Source organism: Hyperolius riggenbachi, chromosome 4, assembly GCF_040937935.1.
Source record: "Hyperolius riggenbachi isolate aHypRig1 chromosome 4, aHypRig1.pri, whole genome shotgun sequence".
Classification (NCBI taxonomy): domain Eukaryota; kingdom Metazoa; phylum Chordata; class Amphibia; order Anura; family Hyperoliidae; genus Hyperolius; species Hyperolius riggenbachi.
This window is the reverse complement of record NC_090649.1, coordinates 495,067,953-495,085,579: the sequence shown is the minus strand read 5'-3', so window position 1 is coordinate 495,085,579 and position 17,627 is coordinate 495,067,953.

Sequence of the window (17,627 nt, the reverse complement as noted above, 5' to 3'; positions counted from 1 at the left end):
TGTGCATGCGTCTTTAAGTAAACCGAAAACCCATGTATGGGTTAATTAAATACAACAACCCATTCTCAAGACGCATGCGTCACTTACACACACAAAATACCCTTATACTGAGCATGCGCTAACACTGCAACGCACATAATAGCGTGATGAACGCACTGCATGCAGTACTTTCACTTAACGTGCCACGTTACACTTCAACGCAACGTCTGCACTGTGAACACACTAATGCTTTTGCATTGCAGAGCGTTATTGAGCGTTGTAACATTCTTTAACGTGCGACTTTAACGTCCCACTGTGAACTTACCCTATAGGTTCTGCCAGATTTTGACTGCTTACTGGAGTAGTCCTTTAAAGCGGATCCGAGATGAAAAAGTAACTATAACAAGTAACTTGTCTATATATCTTATCTAAAGTTTAGATAGTTTACACAGCAAAGCTAGCTGCAAACAGCTATAATAGATTATTTCTTCCTGTGATACAATGAGAGCAGCCATGTTGTTTGTAAACATTACACAGAGGCAGGCTTATCTGTATCTTGATCACTAAGCCTGTGAAAAAAAACTAATCCCCCCTCCTCCTCCCGCCTCCCCTCTGCCTCTGAAATCAATGGCTAGTAACATCTCCTCCTCCTCCTGCCCAGACTGGGCTCCCATGAGCCCTTGCTACTGCCAAGGTTCTCTGAAAACCTGTGGGCCTGGTTTATTTAGTTTATAGGGAATTAGATTATTAAAACAAAAACAAAAAAGTATTTGGCTTGAGGAATGCCCTATAAACAATAGGAAAGGAACACAATTATGCAATGAGTAAAAGTTCATCTCGGATCCACTTTTTAAGTCAGAAAAGGGGCCTGATGTAGGAAAAGGGCAGTAGTTTTGTCACGTGCGGGCAGCACATGACAATTTACTGGTCTGAACGTCAAGGGAGCTCCACCTCTTACTCCCTTAGCACCACGCGTTTTCAGGGTAATATGTGCATCGCTATGGTGTTGAGTGTTAGGCTATGCATTACCATAGCAATGCACCCCTCACCCTTACAAAAAAGAAAAAACTATACTCACCTCTAAGGATCTTCACCTTTGGGTAACACGATGCTGCTAGAAGTCAGGATATGGAGCCAATGCACCTCCAAGGTACTTTCGCTTGTATCTGCAATGTCCACTCTCTTCCACAACCCCCAAGGTCCAAACTACGTCACAGTGTTGCCCCTATGCCCCTCCTACTCCGCTGCTTGATATTCCATGACTGTAACACCACGCCTCCATCTCATCATGGATTGGACCATCCCAACTCCAGAAACTGACAATGACCAGGACCAAAACCTCAGCATGATCTCATCAGTGGAACCTTCAGTCTTGGTTGTAGGTTATCACTTTCCAATAATAATTAAAGGAAACCTAAACTAAATTTTAAAAAACCCTGTTTAACTTACCTGGAGCTTTTTGTAGTTTAACTTACCTGTGGAAAAAATCTCATACTGCTCGTGCACAGGGCGCTCCCGGCAATGGGAGCATGATCGGGGACGGGCGTGGCCAAAGCCGAACAGGCGCAGTGGAAATCGACTGGCTGAGTCGGCAGAATTAAAACTGGGTCGCTGCTGGAGACCGGAGGATCTGATTGCCCTGGCGCGTGCACAGGGCGGCTGCGGGGGGCTGGACATTTTTTTTTCATTTAATTTAGGTTCACTTTAAGTTGCACATGGGAAACACCAAGCCATGTTGTAGGGGTTGGATACATGAGTTTAAGTTATCCAGCCTAGGAGTCGGCTGTATCTCCAATATGAACTTACATTACCAAGTATGGGAAAGTAAAATGTTTATTTTAAACTTCTGTGTTTTGATTTGGTTTATTTGCATTTTTCTTTTTCTAGCGAAACATTATTTGTGTGTTTTGTTACTTTGGCATCGGAAAGAGATCTGCAGACTGGCAAGTAACATTCCCTATGTTGTGATATTTACGACAGATCAGCTGGGAAACAGCTGTGCTCGTAAAGTGTCTATTGCAATTCAAACCACTCGTTTATTACAAGCATAAATTATCGGTAAAGTTTCAGGAGAGGGATTTTACTGCGTGTGTCTGTTTTATTAATAAGTATGTACCAGTATATGATTGTACCTTAAAGCAGACTAGCCAACACATCAGCTATGCATGGCGTAAAACAAAGAAAATGGTGGTTAAAGCAAAAGGCATAAACATATTGATTCTTCCTGGGGGGTACGGCCATAGTATGTGGACACATATCTATTCTTCCAGGAGGGCACGGCCATGCTATGTGGACACATATCGATTATTCCAGGAGGGCACGGCCATAGTATGTGGCTCCAAGGGCAGGCACCATTGGGAGTTTGCAAACCCTTTCATTTCTGTGATCACTTAAGTGTTCCAGACACGGGCCATACATACCTGGGGCTTCCTCCAGCCCACATCCAGCCTGATCGCTCCCACACCATCCTCTTCTGACTTGCCATTCTTCCACAATTGGACCCGGAAAGTCCTCCGCATGCGAGGCCAGGTCAGTAGTGCTGTGCAGTTGCAGAATGAGCCAGGTATAGGTGCCTGCAGTATAGGTTAGCCAGGTCTAGTTGCACTCAGTATAGGTCCACCCAGTATAGGTAGCCAGGCATAGGTACCCCAGTATAGGTAGCCAGCTATAGGTCCCCATAGTATAGGTAGCCAGGCATAGGTGCCCCAGTATGGTTGCCCCCAGTATAGGTTAGTCAGGTAGGTGCCTCCAGTATAGGTAGCCGGTATAGTTGCCCCCAGTATAGGTTAGATAGGCAGGTGTCCCTGGTATAGGTTAGATAGGTAGGTGCCTCGAGTACAGGTTAGCTAGGGGGGTGCCTCTAATAGGGAGCCAGAATAGTTGCCCCCAGCATAGATTAGTTAGGTAGGTGCCTCCAATATAGGTAGCCAGTATAGTTGCCACCAGTATAGGCTAGCTAGGTAGGTAGGTGCCCCCAATACAGGTTAGATAAGTAGGTGCCCCCAGTATAGGTTAGATAGGTAGGAGCCCCCAGTATAGATTAGATAGGTAGGTGCCCCCAGTATAGGTTAGATTAGGTAGGTGCCCCCAGTATAGTTTAGATTAGGTAGCTACCCCCCAGTATAGGTTAGATTAGGTAGGTGCCCCCCAGTATAGATTAGATTAGGTAGGTGTCCCCCCAGTATAAGTTAGATAGGTAGCTGCCCCCCAGTATAGGTTAGATTAGGTAGGTGCCCCCCAGTATAGGTTAGATAGGTAGCTGCCCCCAGTATAGGTTAGATTAGGTAGGTGCCCCCCAGTATAGGTTAGATAGGTAGCTGCCCCCTAGTATAGGTTAGATAGGTAGCTGACCCCCAGGGTAGGTAGGTAGGTAACCCCCCATATAATGGAGGGGGGAGCCACAGCCGCGGTGAGGGCAGCCCGACCTTTCCCACCCTTCCTCTCCCTTGGCCGCCCTCCATGCTCCCCCCTCCGATGCAGAGTAAAGCACAACAGGAAGCGCTGGAAATAGTAACTCACTCCCCTGGTTCCAATCGCCGCTTACTAGCCGCCGGTCTTCTTCTCTGCATACATGCTGATACACACGCTGCTTCCTGTTTAGCAGGAAGCAGTGTGTGTATCAGCGCGTATGCAGAGGAGAAGACCGGCCACGGGAAGCTTCAGAAGTCCTTCCAAAGACAGGCAGCTGTGTTATGCTCCTGCATGAGTGAGTGAGAGAGCGTGCTCGCGTGTGTGCAGTACGGAGCGGCCCATCTTCAGGAGCACTTGGGCTCCCAAAGATTTCAATAACCTCCTGCATTGGCAGAGAGCAGTCTACGCCCCATGGGAGCCAGTGCTTGAACGAGAGGACGTGAGAGGAGCGGGAAGGCTCTATAGGACATAGAGCCTCCCCTCTCCTTAGGTGAGTATCTGTTCTTTGTTTTTGTTTTTTGTATGAGGCTTTAGACTCCCATTAATCCTGTACATGCCATCATGGAATGGCTTTCTGAACCTGTTGGCCCCACCCTGGAGGCAGCTGTGCCAACAAACTATTCCGTGATATACTGCAACAGGAAAGAACGCAGGGGAGGAGGGGTTGCACTTTGCTTTAGATCAGCTTTGAAAATCAGACCACTTACTGTAGGTCCTACCAACTCGTTTGAATGCTTGGGGATGCAACTTTCAGCTGAGGAAAACATTAACATATTGCTGATCTACCGCCCACCAGAAAAATGCTCAGACTTCCTTGAGGAACTTGTAGACCTCCTATGCAACCTAACACTGGAACACCCCAGATGGATTGTTCTTGGAGATTTCAATACATGGGTGGACGACTCCTCTTCAAAACTTGGAATAGAGCTACCTCGTGCCTTACATGAACTGGGCTTCCTCCAATCAATCAGCTCTGCTACTCACAGGAAAGGTCACACTCTGGACCTTATATTCCATACTGGGCTGTCAATAGCCAATGTGGAAATTAATCCTGTTGCTTGGTCAGACCATCACACTATCCACTTCTCCCTCTCAATACCAGCCGTCAAACACCAGGTCAAGAATCAAATAAAATATCGCCGCTTAAAAGGGCTAACACCTCAACATATCCGAGATAACCTTAGCTTTGATGAATTGACGGACTCCAGCTTGGACCCTGATACTCTGGTGTTTAAATACAACAAATGTGTGTCCTCCACCTTTGAGACCATTGCTCCTCTGCGCACCAAATATCTTACTCCACACCATCATGCACAGTGGTTTGATAACGCTATAAAAGAGCTGAAAAGACAAGGCCGAAAACTTGAGAGGCTGTGGCGCAAATCTCAGTCCCCAGAAGAAAAACATGCCTTAATCTTCCACTTGAAGAGCTACCAAAAGGTAATCACGGGAAAAAAATCATCCTTTCTATCACAAGAGATTGCAAATGCAGTTAACAAACCAGCCCAACTGTTCCGCACAGTGGAAAAACTCTGCAACCCAGCATGTCAAAAACTTAATATCGAGTCTTCAAAGGACCTCTGTGACCAATTTGCCCATTTCTTCACAGACAAAGTCTCCGCTATAAGGTCCGCCATCCAACTTACAGCATCTGAGCCTAATATAGCGCCGAAGACCATTAGCAGAGACAACGTAACACCTTGGTCAAACTTCAAAGAAATTGATGAAGAAGTCACATCAAGCATCCTCCTTCACGTCCGCCTAACTACCTGTGACCTGGATCCTGGCCCAACACAGTTCATGTTGAACTGCCCCGACCTGTTCGTACCGGTATTCCTAAAAATTGTTAACTGTTCCTTACAATCAGGGATATTTCCTGCTTTACTGAAGGAAGCAATCATCAGGCCTGTCCTCAAAAAACCCTCCCTGGACCCAGATGCAATGACCAGCTACAGACCTGTCTCTAACCTCCCCTTTCTGGGCAAGCTAATTGAAAAAGCTGTATACCTCCAGCTAGAAGCCAGAATCCTACAAAATAACAGTTATGACCCATTCCAGTCTGGCTTCAGGAAACACCACAGCACTGAAACTGCCCTCATCCAAATATGCAACCACCTGCTCATGGCAAGAGACAGAGGAGAGTGCTCGATCCTCATACTGCTAGACCTTTCTGCAGCCTTTGACACAGTTGACCATGACATCTTGATAAACAGGCTACAGGAACACTGCGGCATTGATGGCATAGTACTTCAGTGGTTCCAATCCTTCTTGAGTGGCAGAACCCACAAAGTGTCTATGGGGCCCTTCCTGTCCACCCCTGTAACACTTAAGTATGGGGTGCCCCAGGGCTCAATCCTCTCTCCCCTGCTTTTCACAATTTACATACTACCGTTGGGAAAACTAATCCAAAAACATGGCCTGACATACCACTGCTATGCAGACGACACCCAACTATATCTTTCCTTCAAGCCTGGTGTGACAGACCCAACTCTAACTATAAACGCCTGCTTACGTGAACTACAGCAATGGATGAATGACAACTGGCTGAAACTAAATGCAGACAAAACTGAAGTCCTTCTGATTGGAGGGCAGAGCATGATAACAAAACAACTTAACTTGCAGTCTTCACCACTGGGAATAGGAGGCACGGATCTACGCAGCTCTGATCATGTGCGTAGCCTGGGAGTTCTAATTGATTTGATTTAAACTTCAGAACTCAAATCTCTGCTGTGGTGAAATCATCCTATTTTCACCTGAAGAACATTGCAAAAATCAAGCACCTCATACCCCCAGAAGATCTGCCAACCTTAGTCCACGCCTTCATCACATCCCGACTGGACTACTGCAATGCTCTCTACACTGGCCTTCCAAAAAAGGTCTTGCACCGCCTACAGCTGATACAGAATACTGCTGCCAGACTGCTAACCAACCAACCCCGTCACTGCCACATAACGCCAGTCCTGCATTCCCTTCACTGGCTACCTATAGAATGGAGGGTCCTATTCAAGATCGGCCTACTGACATTTAAATCACTGAATAATCTGGGCCCTGGATACATGAAAGATATGTTACAGCTGCGTAGCAATCCCCGCATTCTCAGATCCACAGGTTCTAATAATCTAGTCATACCCAGAGTCCACTTGGAAACTTTTGGTCCCAGAGCCTTCTGTCATGCTGCTCCTACGTTTTGGAACTCCTTACCTCAACAGATCAGGACAGCCCCATCCCTGGACGTGTTTAAATCCAGACTGAAAACCCACCTGTTCAGTCTGGCATTTGCAGAAATATAACTTTTGTTGTGTGAATACTTCATCCTACTAATTACTGAATCTGAGAGAGCCTAAGCGCTTTGAGTCCTATGGGAGAAAAGCGCTATAGAAATGTTATTGTATATTATTGTATTGTATTATTTTAGGATTTCCGACAACAGCACAGTGCATTAGTAATGCATACCTTGCTCTACATATCAATTTATTTATTTGTAATACCTTTTTTGTACACAACCCCAGCAGTCACTCCCAAAAAACTTGGGAGACCTCACTTGGGTTTAGAAGTTGCTATCTGGGGTAGGAAGGGGTCACGACCCTCCACTAAGGGTGGACAAAAGCAATAAATAATAGGGATAACAGAGGCATCAACAGGTGTACAAACGGGATTCATGGAACAAACCCACAAAATACAGACGGGGATGAGCAAGCGAGATAATGTAAGTTCGATCTTGTGGTAAATGGGGCCTTTCTCGTTTACTGAAGTTTTTTTGTGAGAAAGGCCCATTGATTCGCCATGCGTTTGTTTTTTCCCTGAACAATCACAGGCAAATCGGGAGGGGGGAGGCACAGGACACCAAAATGTAATTGGGAAAGGCGGAATTGGCGTCCCCGATTGCATCATTTGCTCCCAGGATACACAGCAGAGCCCAGCAGCCGTTGAGACAAGATCTCACCATAGGTGGCATTAGGGGGTCAGTGGGAAGTGTTTGTCACTCCATTGTGTGTTCTCTGTGTGATCGAAGGTTGAGGCAAAGTTATAATTCTGGAAAAGAATTTCAAAAATGTTTAAACAGTTAAGATGATAATTTGCCAAAAAAATGATAATTGTCAAAAAAAATTTGAACACAATATTTTACAAACCACTAATTCTCAAAACGAAAAATGTCCCACTATTTAACAGGTCCACAAATCGTCCAGTTTTGTGCCCAATAGCCGATAATTAACATTAGAGTGAATAGCGGTGCCCGATTTGTCTAATTCCCATATGCGCCCAGTTTTCATGCAAGCAAAATGTTAACTTCCTAGTGATCTCAGAAAATAGCAGCTGGTTGGAAATCAAAAAAGTATTTTTTTGCATCAATAATATGTGCCAATGAATACATTGGATCGGAAATAAAAAACAAACTAAAAACTATTATATACGAGTATTAAAGGATTATGCAATCCCAGACTACTTAAATGTTGCATCATTTGTAAAAGTTCACGGCACTGTCACAATCGCGCAGTGATCAAATATCAGGGCAGATAAACATAAATCCCCGAGAGACACATTACCACGGACAGCAGAATAAATAGTCGGAAGGAAAGGATTTGGCAGGAAGAACAGAGATTGAAGAAAGGATTGAGTGTCTTTCTAACGAAATCGGCCCAGCAGAAAATATAATACAAGTATCATTAATTACTGCATAACACGAGGTATCAATCAACGCTTAGGTGATGAAGTTCAGTTTCATTAAAAGCAGCTATGTGTCCATCATCCACTCAAGTCCTTTTCCACCTCTTTTTTTCTTTTGATCATCGTCTCCACCTCCCGTGTGCCAGGAGTTATAAAAAGATAGCTATTTACCTTAGTTTAATGATAAGCCATGTGACAACTGACAAGTCATGTGCCTGGCACAGCGGCACTGATTCCGCCTCTACTCTCTGATGAGTGGAGCGTTACCGTCTGGCAGGGTAAGTGGGGCCATTCTCCACCTTTCCCGGATAGTACAGAGTGATGTGACCCTTTAGCAATGCCCTATTTTCATTCTCTGATCCCGACACCCTTTTCTGTGGTGTAAACGAGTGTGTAGTCTTGTCACTTCCAAGTGACGGTTATTATTATCGGAATTACTGTAGGTTTGCATCATTGCTATGTAATTACAGACAGTCCTAGTTGGCGTAGACTAAAATTAGAGCAAGAGTTATAGTACCTGATGAGTAATACTAATGACCAAAACACGTACAGCAGAAACCAGGCGAGCAGTGATGTAATTTCAATGGGGCCCACCAGAGAAACTTAGATGGGCCCCCAATGGTCACACCCCTTTCTTTGCCTCCCCCTGGTGACCCTCACAGCCTGGGGGTCCATCTCACAATGGTCATACAAAAAGTGTGGCCATCATGATCCTCCTCACACCCATGACAAGTGTAGCCACAAAACACATGATCTGAAGGATGGGCCCCTGTATGGGAGGAAGGGAAGGTTACAGGTTAGTAGTTGGGCCTCACAGCTCCGGGCCCCCCTGCGATCACAGGTGCTGCCCTCTTCCATTTATGCCCCTGCATACAAGTTTAGTACAATATAAAAACAATTATCTCATCATGTAACTTTACAGTCAATTCAAAGTGGGTTCTCTTGCAGATGACAGAAAGATGGGCAATCTTGTGCTGCTCAAACAGGTGTACCGACACAAGATCAATGTTCAGTCACACTCTAGCGACTCCAGCAGGCTGGGCTGTGCAGCTGGGCTTGTCTCCTTCCCGCTTTCCCTATACAGAGTCCTGATGAGAGTGTAAATGAGAGGTTACTTAGTGCTGCTCGGATACCCCTTTTCAAAATCCGGATCAGAACCGGATACCCAGATATCTGATCCGGGTCAGATATCCGAGTTCAAAATTTTCCAATCCGAATCCAATATCTGACCCTACTATCCGGGATATCCGGCCGGATTCGAATATCTGGATAGAAAAAACGGAAGTGGCCTTTAAATTGCTTTAAAAACGTTTTTTTAGGGTAAATGAGGCATGTAGCATCATTATTGTGTAAAGGGAAACACTAATTGATGATGTGGGGACTTTAAATCCCCCCCCCCCCCCCCCCCCAAAAAATGGCTGTCAATTGACATTAGGCCTCGGTTCCAGACAGCGGTCGTACAGCCCACATTGGGCTTGATTCACAAAGTCGTGCTAAATAGTTAGCACGTGAGGTGCCGCTCGCGGACTTTTGCGAGCACAAAAGTGAGGAGCGTCACCTCACCTTTTGCGAGCACAAAAGTCCGCGAGCGGCACCTCACGTGCTAACTATTTAGCACTCCCGTGCTAAACAGTTAGCACGGCTTTGTGAATCAAGCCCATTGTGTCCAAAGTCCAACCACACAACTGGGACATGACAGTTTTCAGCCCAGACATCTCCAAAAAATTACGCAGCAATTGTGTTTTGGGTTAAATATAGGTGGTATCGGCACAGCAGCAGTGGCCTGTGGCACCCTGGCGGTGGGAGCAGCAAAGGCAGCAGGAGCAGGGCAATGCAGCAGCAGCACCAGGTGTAACGTCTGCCAGGAGCATGCCGACGTGGCACTTGGCACTTTGCATTTGGCACTTTGCACGTGCCACCTGCCACCTGACACGTGCAAAGTGCCACGTGCAAAGGGCCACGTGCAAAGTGCCACATGCAAAGTGCAAAGGGTTACCCGGATATCCGGAATCCGGATGAGCAGCCCTGAGGTTACTCACCCGGCTCTCGGCATTCCACTGACGAGATCTCCCTTCAGTCAGGAGCACCACTAGCTACCTAATACTGAGGGTACCTCTGGCTACCTGTAGCTACCTATGATGGGCAAGGGAAGTAAAGGAAAAGTGACAGCTTGGACAGCCAGCACACTTGCGGTGCGGTTCGGCTGGGTTGTAAGATCATGGAGGGCAAAGTTAAAGGGGGCCAGGATATCTGTGCCTATAGGCTCCTGTGATGTAAATCCAGGCTTGAGTATAAGTGATTATTATGAGCACAGGACCAATAGAGAGTTAATACTGTGATTGAGGGAAGGCCCCTTGGGGGCCCTCTGGCCCAAGAGCCCCAATGTGGTCGCAACCTCTGCAGCCCCTATTGCTACACCACTGTAAGGAGACACAGGCGTATATCTGCACTCACAAGCCCTCTTAACAGGAACCAATGGGAGAGACCTGGAAACTGCTGTGACCAGTAGCGGTTTGGGTCCTGATGGATGGAAAGACCAGAGGTGTCTCTTGCAGATGCTTCACTTATTTCCTTTCACTATATCCCACCACGGTGTACCTCCTTCTGCTCCAACATGTTCTTTTTTTTCTAATTAGGCACAATTCCCCGTGGTAATCATATGCAAGCAGATGTGCTGTCAAAACTGCCAGGCTATCCTGTCACATCTGCCCTATCTCCTACACCAATGCAAGGTACAAGAAAATAAAGACAAATAACATTTATATTGCGCTTTTCTCCTGGCGGACTCTAAGCGCCAGAGCTGCAGCCACTAGGGTGCGCCCAGTAGGTAGTAGCAGTGTTAGGGAGTCTTGCCCGAGGACTCCTCACTGAAAATGTGCTGGTTTGCTGAACCCTGGTCTTCTGTGTCAGAGGCAGAGCCCTTAACCATTACACCATCCAGCTAATGCTTCAAGGCAGTGATGGCTGGGGACTCTTGTCCTGTGGAGGCAGAGAGTTAAGTGGAATAAGAACCCCAGACACTTCTGCAGCAGGGCATCCATGGATAAAGGGAGACGGAAGAAGACTCATGTCAAGTAAAGAAGCCATTGGTAATATAGACCTTTCTTCTCTTCCGGCGTGGCTCTTCAGTTCTGGAATGGGACACACAATCCATCCCATTCTTAGTAAAGATTGCCCACCTTCCGGACGTGCCTTCTCAGGTGGCTGCAGAACTCTGCCTCTCTGTGTAACTGACACTATAGAAAAGTGAGGGAAGCTGCTTTGTTTGATGAGGCTACTTCCCACTAGAGATGGCCCGAACGGTTTGCCGGCGAACGGTTCCAGGCAAACTTTAGGTGGTTTGCGCTCACCGGCGAAGGTGAACTTTTGCGGAAGTTCGATTCACCCCCATAATGCTCCATTGAGCAGAACTTTGACCCTCTACATCACAGTCAGCAGGCACATTGTCGCCAATCAAACTGCATTCACTCCTGGAGCCCCACCGAGCATTCCCCCACTGTAGCATTCAGTCTGGCTTTGCTACAGAATGATTATAGCTGAGTCTGTCTTCTCTGGTGTCTTTTCAAGCCCAAGCCTGCCCCCTGTGGCTCTGCTATAATGACTCAGCAATAATAATTCCTGGCAAAGCTAGACTGAATGCTCAGTCCGGGATTCTTATCACAGATGATAACTAGAGTTGGGCCAAACCTCCGATTTTAGGTTCGCGAACCTGGTTCGCGAACTTCCGCGGAAGGTTTGGTTCGCGTTAAAGTTTGCGAACCGCAATAGACTTCAATGGGGATGCGAACTTTGAAAAAAAAAATAATTATGCTGGCCACAAAAGTGATGGAAAAGATGTTTCAAGGGGTCTAACACCTGGAGGGGGGCATGGCGGAGTGGGATACATGCCAAAAGTCCCCGGGAAAAATCTGGATTTGACGCAAAGCAGCGTTTTAAGGGCAGAAATCACATTGAATGCTAAATGACAGGCCTAAAGTGCTTTAAAACATCTTGCATGTGCATACATCAATCAGGTAGTGTAATTAAGGTACTGCTTCACACTGACACACCAAACTCACCGTGTAACGCACCGCAAACAGCTGTTTGTGTAGTGACGGCCGTGCTGGACTGGTGCGCACCATGGCGAGAGTGCAGGTTTTGGTGGCTTTACAGCCCATATGGTCGCCTGGCTGATGTAGCTGAATGACAGAACAGTGACTGTCCAGCTGATCAAATTTGGTCTGACCACAATGAAGCAATGACCTTATTATCTTTTGTGTGCCCCCCGAGACACTCATCTAGGCGCCGGTCATTGCTTCATTGTGATACGCAAGCCCCTTCAACATGGCAAGGTAATGATCACGAAGGGGAATGGGCGCATGTACATGCCTTTTTATTTTGTTGTTGCAGCTGCCCGCAGTGCAGCCAGAAAAATTAGGCAGTCATGTACACGCACCAGAAAAATTATTACAGCGGCCGCTGCTAGCAGCGGCCTAAAAAATTCAGCAATCCGCCTGGAGTCCCGGACCCTGTTGGTGGTGGCGGAGAAGGTAGTCAAGCGGCCTGCAGGCAGACATGCTGTGTGGAGGGACTGGGAGCGACTTAGTCTTCTTGGGGCAGGCCAGGCAGCCAGTCACACGGCGTGCAGGCAGAGATGCTGTGTGTGCGGGGACTGACTTAGTCTTGGGGCGTAACGTGAAAAGAACAGAGGCGCCAAAAGGATAAAAACACGATTTAAAATATTTAAAATTGCTTAGGAGGCAGTGGTGGACTTACCTCCCTCAAGCAGACACAAGGAAGCTGTGTAATTCAACAAGGTAAATTTAATGGTACACTCCAGGGATTAAATACAACGCGTTTCGCAGGCTTACACTCGCTTCATCAGGCAGTAAAAAGTAGGAGCACACAGCAGCGTAATGTCAGAGATGCACCTGGCGCCTTTTTGCCTTGAGGTTTTTTATACGGGGGTCCCTCAACAGGCAGGACAGCATAAAAGACGACATCTGCACAAAGTCGGATCCAGTACCCTCCATCTCCTCTTGCTCTTCCTCAGTGACGTCAGGTAAGTCAACCTCCTCCCCCCAGCCGCGAACAATACCACGGGAAGGTTGAGCAGCACAAGCCCCTTGCGACGCCTGCTGCGGTTGTTCTCCTGCCGCTGTCCCCTCCTCCTCCTCCTCCTCCTCCTCCCCCAAAGAAACACCTTGCTCATCATCCTCTGAGTCTGACTCGTCTTCTGCACACGACTTCTCTTCTTCCTCCTCCTCCCCCCTCTGTGCTGCCGCAGGTGTTGAGGAAACAGCTGGGTCTGATGAAAATTGGTCCCATGCCTGTTCCTGCCGTAACGGTTCCTGGTCACGCTCATTCACAGCTTCATCCGCCACTCTACGCACAGCACGCTCCAAGAAGTAAGCGTAGGGAATTAAGTCGCTGATGGTGCCCTCACTGCGGCTCACCAGGTTGGTCACCTCCTCAAACGGCCGCATGAGCCTGCATGCATTTTTCATCAGTGTCCAGTTGTCGGGCCAGAACATCCCCATCTTCCCAGACTGTTTCATTCTACTGTAGTTGTAGAGGTAGTGGGTCACGGCTTTCTTCTGTTCTAGCAGGCGGGACAACATGAGCAGGGTCGAGTTCCAGCGAGTCGGGCTATCGCAAATGAGGCGTCTCACCGGCATGTTGTTTTTGCGCTGAATTTCCGCAAAGCGTGCCATGGCTGTGTAAGACCGCCTCAAATGCCCACAGAACTTCCTGGCCTGCTTCAGGACATTCGCTAAGCCAGGGTACTTTGCCACAAATCTTTGAACCACTAGATTCATGACATGTGCCATGCAGGGTATGTGTGTCAGCTTCCCCATATGCAAAGCGGCAAGCAGATTGCTGCCATTGTCGCACACCACGTTGCCTATCTCCAGGTGGTGCGGGGTCAGCCACTCATCCACCTGTTTCTTAAGAGCAGCCAGGAGAGCTGCTCCAGTGTGACTCTCCGCTTTGAGACAAGACATGTCTAAGATGGCGTGACACCGTCTTACCTGGCATGCAGCATAGGCCCTGCGGAGCTGGGGCTGTGTAGCTGGAGAGGAGAACTGCCACTCAGCCAAGGAGGAGGAGGACAGCGAAGAGCATGTAGCAGGAGGAGAGGAGGTGGCAGGAGGCCTGCCTGCAAGCCGTGGAGGTGTCACAATTTGGTCCGCTGCGCCCTGCTTGCCATCGTTCACCACCAGGTTCACCCAATGGGCTGTGTACGTAATGTAGCGGCCCTGCCCGTGCTTGGCAGACCAGGCATCCGTGGTCAGGTGTACCCTTGACCCAACGCTCTTCGCAAGAGATGACACCACTTGCCTCTCAACTTCACGGTGCAGTTGGGGTATGGCCTTTCTCGAAAAATAAGTGCGGCCTGGCATCTTCCACTGCGGTGTTCCGATGGCCACAAATTTACGGAAGGCCTCAGAGTCCACCAGCCGGTATGGTAACAGCTGCCGAGCTAACAGTTGCCAGCTGTCAGACGCCGGGCAAGGGGGTGACTGGCCGAAATTGGCTTCTTCCGCTCAAACATTTCCTTCACGGACACCTGACTGCTGCTGTGATGACAGAACAGGTATGCAGTGGCAGGTTCACTGAACAGGTATGCAGTGGTGGGTTCACTGAACAGGTATGCAGTGGTGGGTTCACTGAACAGGTATGCAGTGGTGGGTTCACAGAACAGGTATGCAGTGGCAGGTTCACTGAACAGGTATACAGTGGTGGGTTCACAGCACAGGTATGCAGTGGTGGGTTCACTGAACAGGTATGCAGTGGTGGGTTCACAGCACAGGTATGCAGTGGTGGGTTCACAGCACAGGTATGCAGTGGTGGGTTCACAGAACACGTATGCAGTGGTGGGTTCACAGCACAGGTATGCAGTGGTGGGTTCACAGCACAGGTATGCAGTGGTGGGTTCACTGAACAGGTATGCAGTGGTGGGTTCACAGAACAGGTATGCAGTGGTGGGTTCACTGAACAGGTATGCAGTGGTGGGTTCACTGAACAGGTATGCAGTGGTGGGTTCACAGAACAGGTATGCAGTGGCAGGTTCACTGAACAGGTATGCAGTGGTGGGTTCACAGCACAGGTATGCAGTGGTGGGTTCACTGAACAGGTATGCAGTGGTGGGTTCACAGCACAGGTATGCAGTGGTGGGTTCACAGAACAGGTATGCAGTGGTGGGTTCACAGCACAGGTATGCAGTGGTGGGTTCACAGCACAGGTATGCAGTGGTGGGTTCACAGCACAGGTATGCAGTGGTGGGTTCACAGAACAGGTATGCAGCCAGACAGGAACAAGTTAAGCCTAACTAATCTTTCCCTGAGAGACAGTCTGCAGCAGCTCGCCCTACTCTCACTAACGCAGGCAGCACACGAGTGACCGTAATGGCCGCCGCTGCCTGCCTTATATAAGGGGGGGTGGGGCTCCAGGGGCTAGTGTAGCCTAATTGGCTACACTGGGCCTGCTGACTGTGATGTAGAGGGTCAAAGTTGACCCTCCATGTGCATTATGGGGCGAACCGAACTTCCGCAAAGGTTCGCCTGCGGGACGCGAATGCGAACCATTGAAGTTCGCATGGAACCGTTCGCAGGCGAACCGTTCGGCCCAACTCTAATGATAACAGACACTTTTAGCAGTGAGGATGAAACGGAGAGCAGGGTAGGTGTTTTCTCTAATGTTCCCACTGATATATATGGTAAAATACATGAAGGTGCTTCATCTCTGGTTCACTTTAAGGATTTGTAATATGTCGAAAGCTAACTCACATTGGCTAGGAATAGAACCTTGTCTTCCAGGGAATTGTAGTATTTCAAAAGCCAGCTTACATACCTTGGCTGGGAATTGAACCCAGGTCTGAGTGCGTGGTAGGTAGCTCACTTCACCACTATACCACCAGCAACACTATATGCTGAAGCCAGCCTTGCATGTACCATTATGATATAGCCAAGATAAAATTGCTTAAGGATTTGTAGTATGTCAAAAGCCAACTCATATAGGCTGGAAATAGAACCTTGTCTTCCAGGCAATTGTGGTATTTCAAAAGCCAGCTTACATACCTTGCACACAATTTTCTGTTGGATATATCATAATGGTACATGCTAGGCTGGCTTCAGCATGTAGTGTTGCTGGTGGTATAGTGGTGAAGAGAGCTACCTACCAAGCACTCAGACCTGGGTTCAATCCCCAGCCACAGTATGTAAGCTGGCTTTTGAAATACTACAATTCCCTGGAAGACAAGGACCTCCTCCCTCCGGGAGGAGGGAGGAGAGAGGGATTACACTTCCTGATGTTGTAAAGCAGTGTAGGCCTGCAATTGAACATTCAATGAGATTTCTGACCTTAAAACACTGCTTAGTATTAAATTCAGAATTTTTTCTGGGACTTTTGATGTGTATTTCACTCAACCATGTATTCCTCCATGTATTAGACCCTTTGAAAGATTGTTTCTATCATTTTTCTAGTCAGCAGAAATTTTTCAAAATTTTTAAGTTCGCCTCCCTATTGAAGTCTATTGCGGTTTGCGAAAGTTCACGAAAACCGAACCTTCCGCGAAAGTTCGGAGGTTCGCGACATCTCTACTGCCCACTTACCATCATCAGAAGAAGCAGTAGGAGGCAGTTCTGGAAGGTTGAAGAAACACTTGCTGAAGACCATCAAGAGCCCTCTTGGGAGAATAAGCATGGATTACTCTCCTTTTTCTTTCCATCGATAGTACATTACATTTACATTATTATTCACTCTGTCAATCCAGGGCTGTTTATGGGCACTGGCCCTCCAGACAAATGTGTGTAATCTAACTAGCACAATATTGGACCTCTGTATCAATGCAGTTCTGTTTCCATCAGTCTGTAATGGTCAACACAGTTTAGTTTGTTTTTTGTGGAGCCCTCTGTAGTGCCATTATTGGCTGATGCTGCCACACTCATCTTCGCCCCTGCCTACTAAGTATGTGGAGAAGGGGGAGGGGGTCACAGGTTTTTGTACCTGGTGCATCAAATAATTGTCAAATGTCCACACAGAGGTGCTTGGCTTCCTGACCTAATCACAATCGTTTGCTCCAGTTACTTCCTGATGAAGCAGGATTGAACCTGCGAAACACGTTGCACTGTGGAGTAATTGAATACATTTATTGTTGACTTTTAATCAACAGAATCCGAGTCTACGTTGAAGCGGCAAGTCCTCCACTTCCTCCTCTTTTAAACGGCTTTTAATACATTGTATCCTGTATTGGTGCCTCCGTTCAAACTATCAGTATATTGCTAAGTCCTCCCTCGGTGGATGGGTGTTACTCCTTTCTGTCTGATCTGCAGAGAGCAACGTCTTAAAGGACTTACGAGGCGAATATCAGAAAAAATGTTAGTTACCTTATTGTAATATCACACCTCAGGGCAGACGATCAGTGCCTCCCCTGTCAGTTTCAGGCGTTCTGTTACCTAAATCCAGGATTCATTACAGGCCCGACCCTCTGCAGGGTCACCTGAACTGATGAGCTAAGAATTGCCGCTTTAAACAGCAATGTGAGAGTTACTCGTGGCCGCCACATAGCGGCTCCCTCCCCCGCTGTGAGC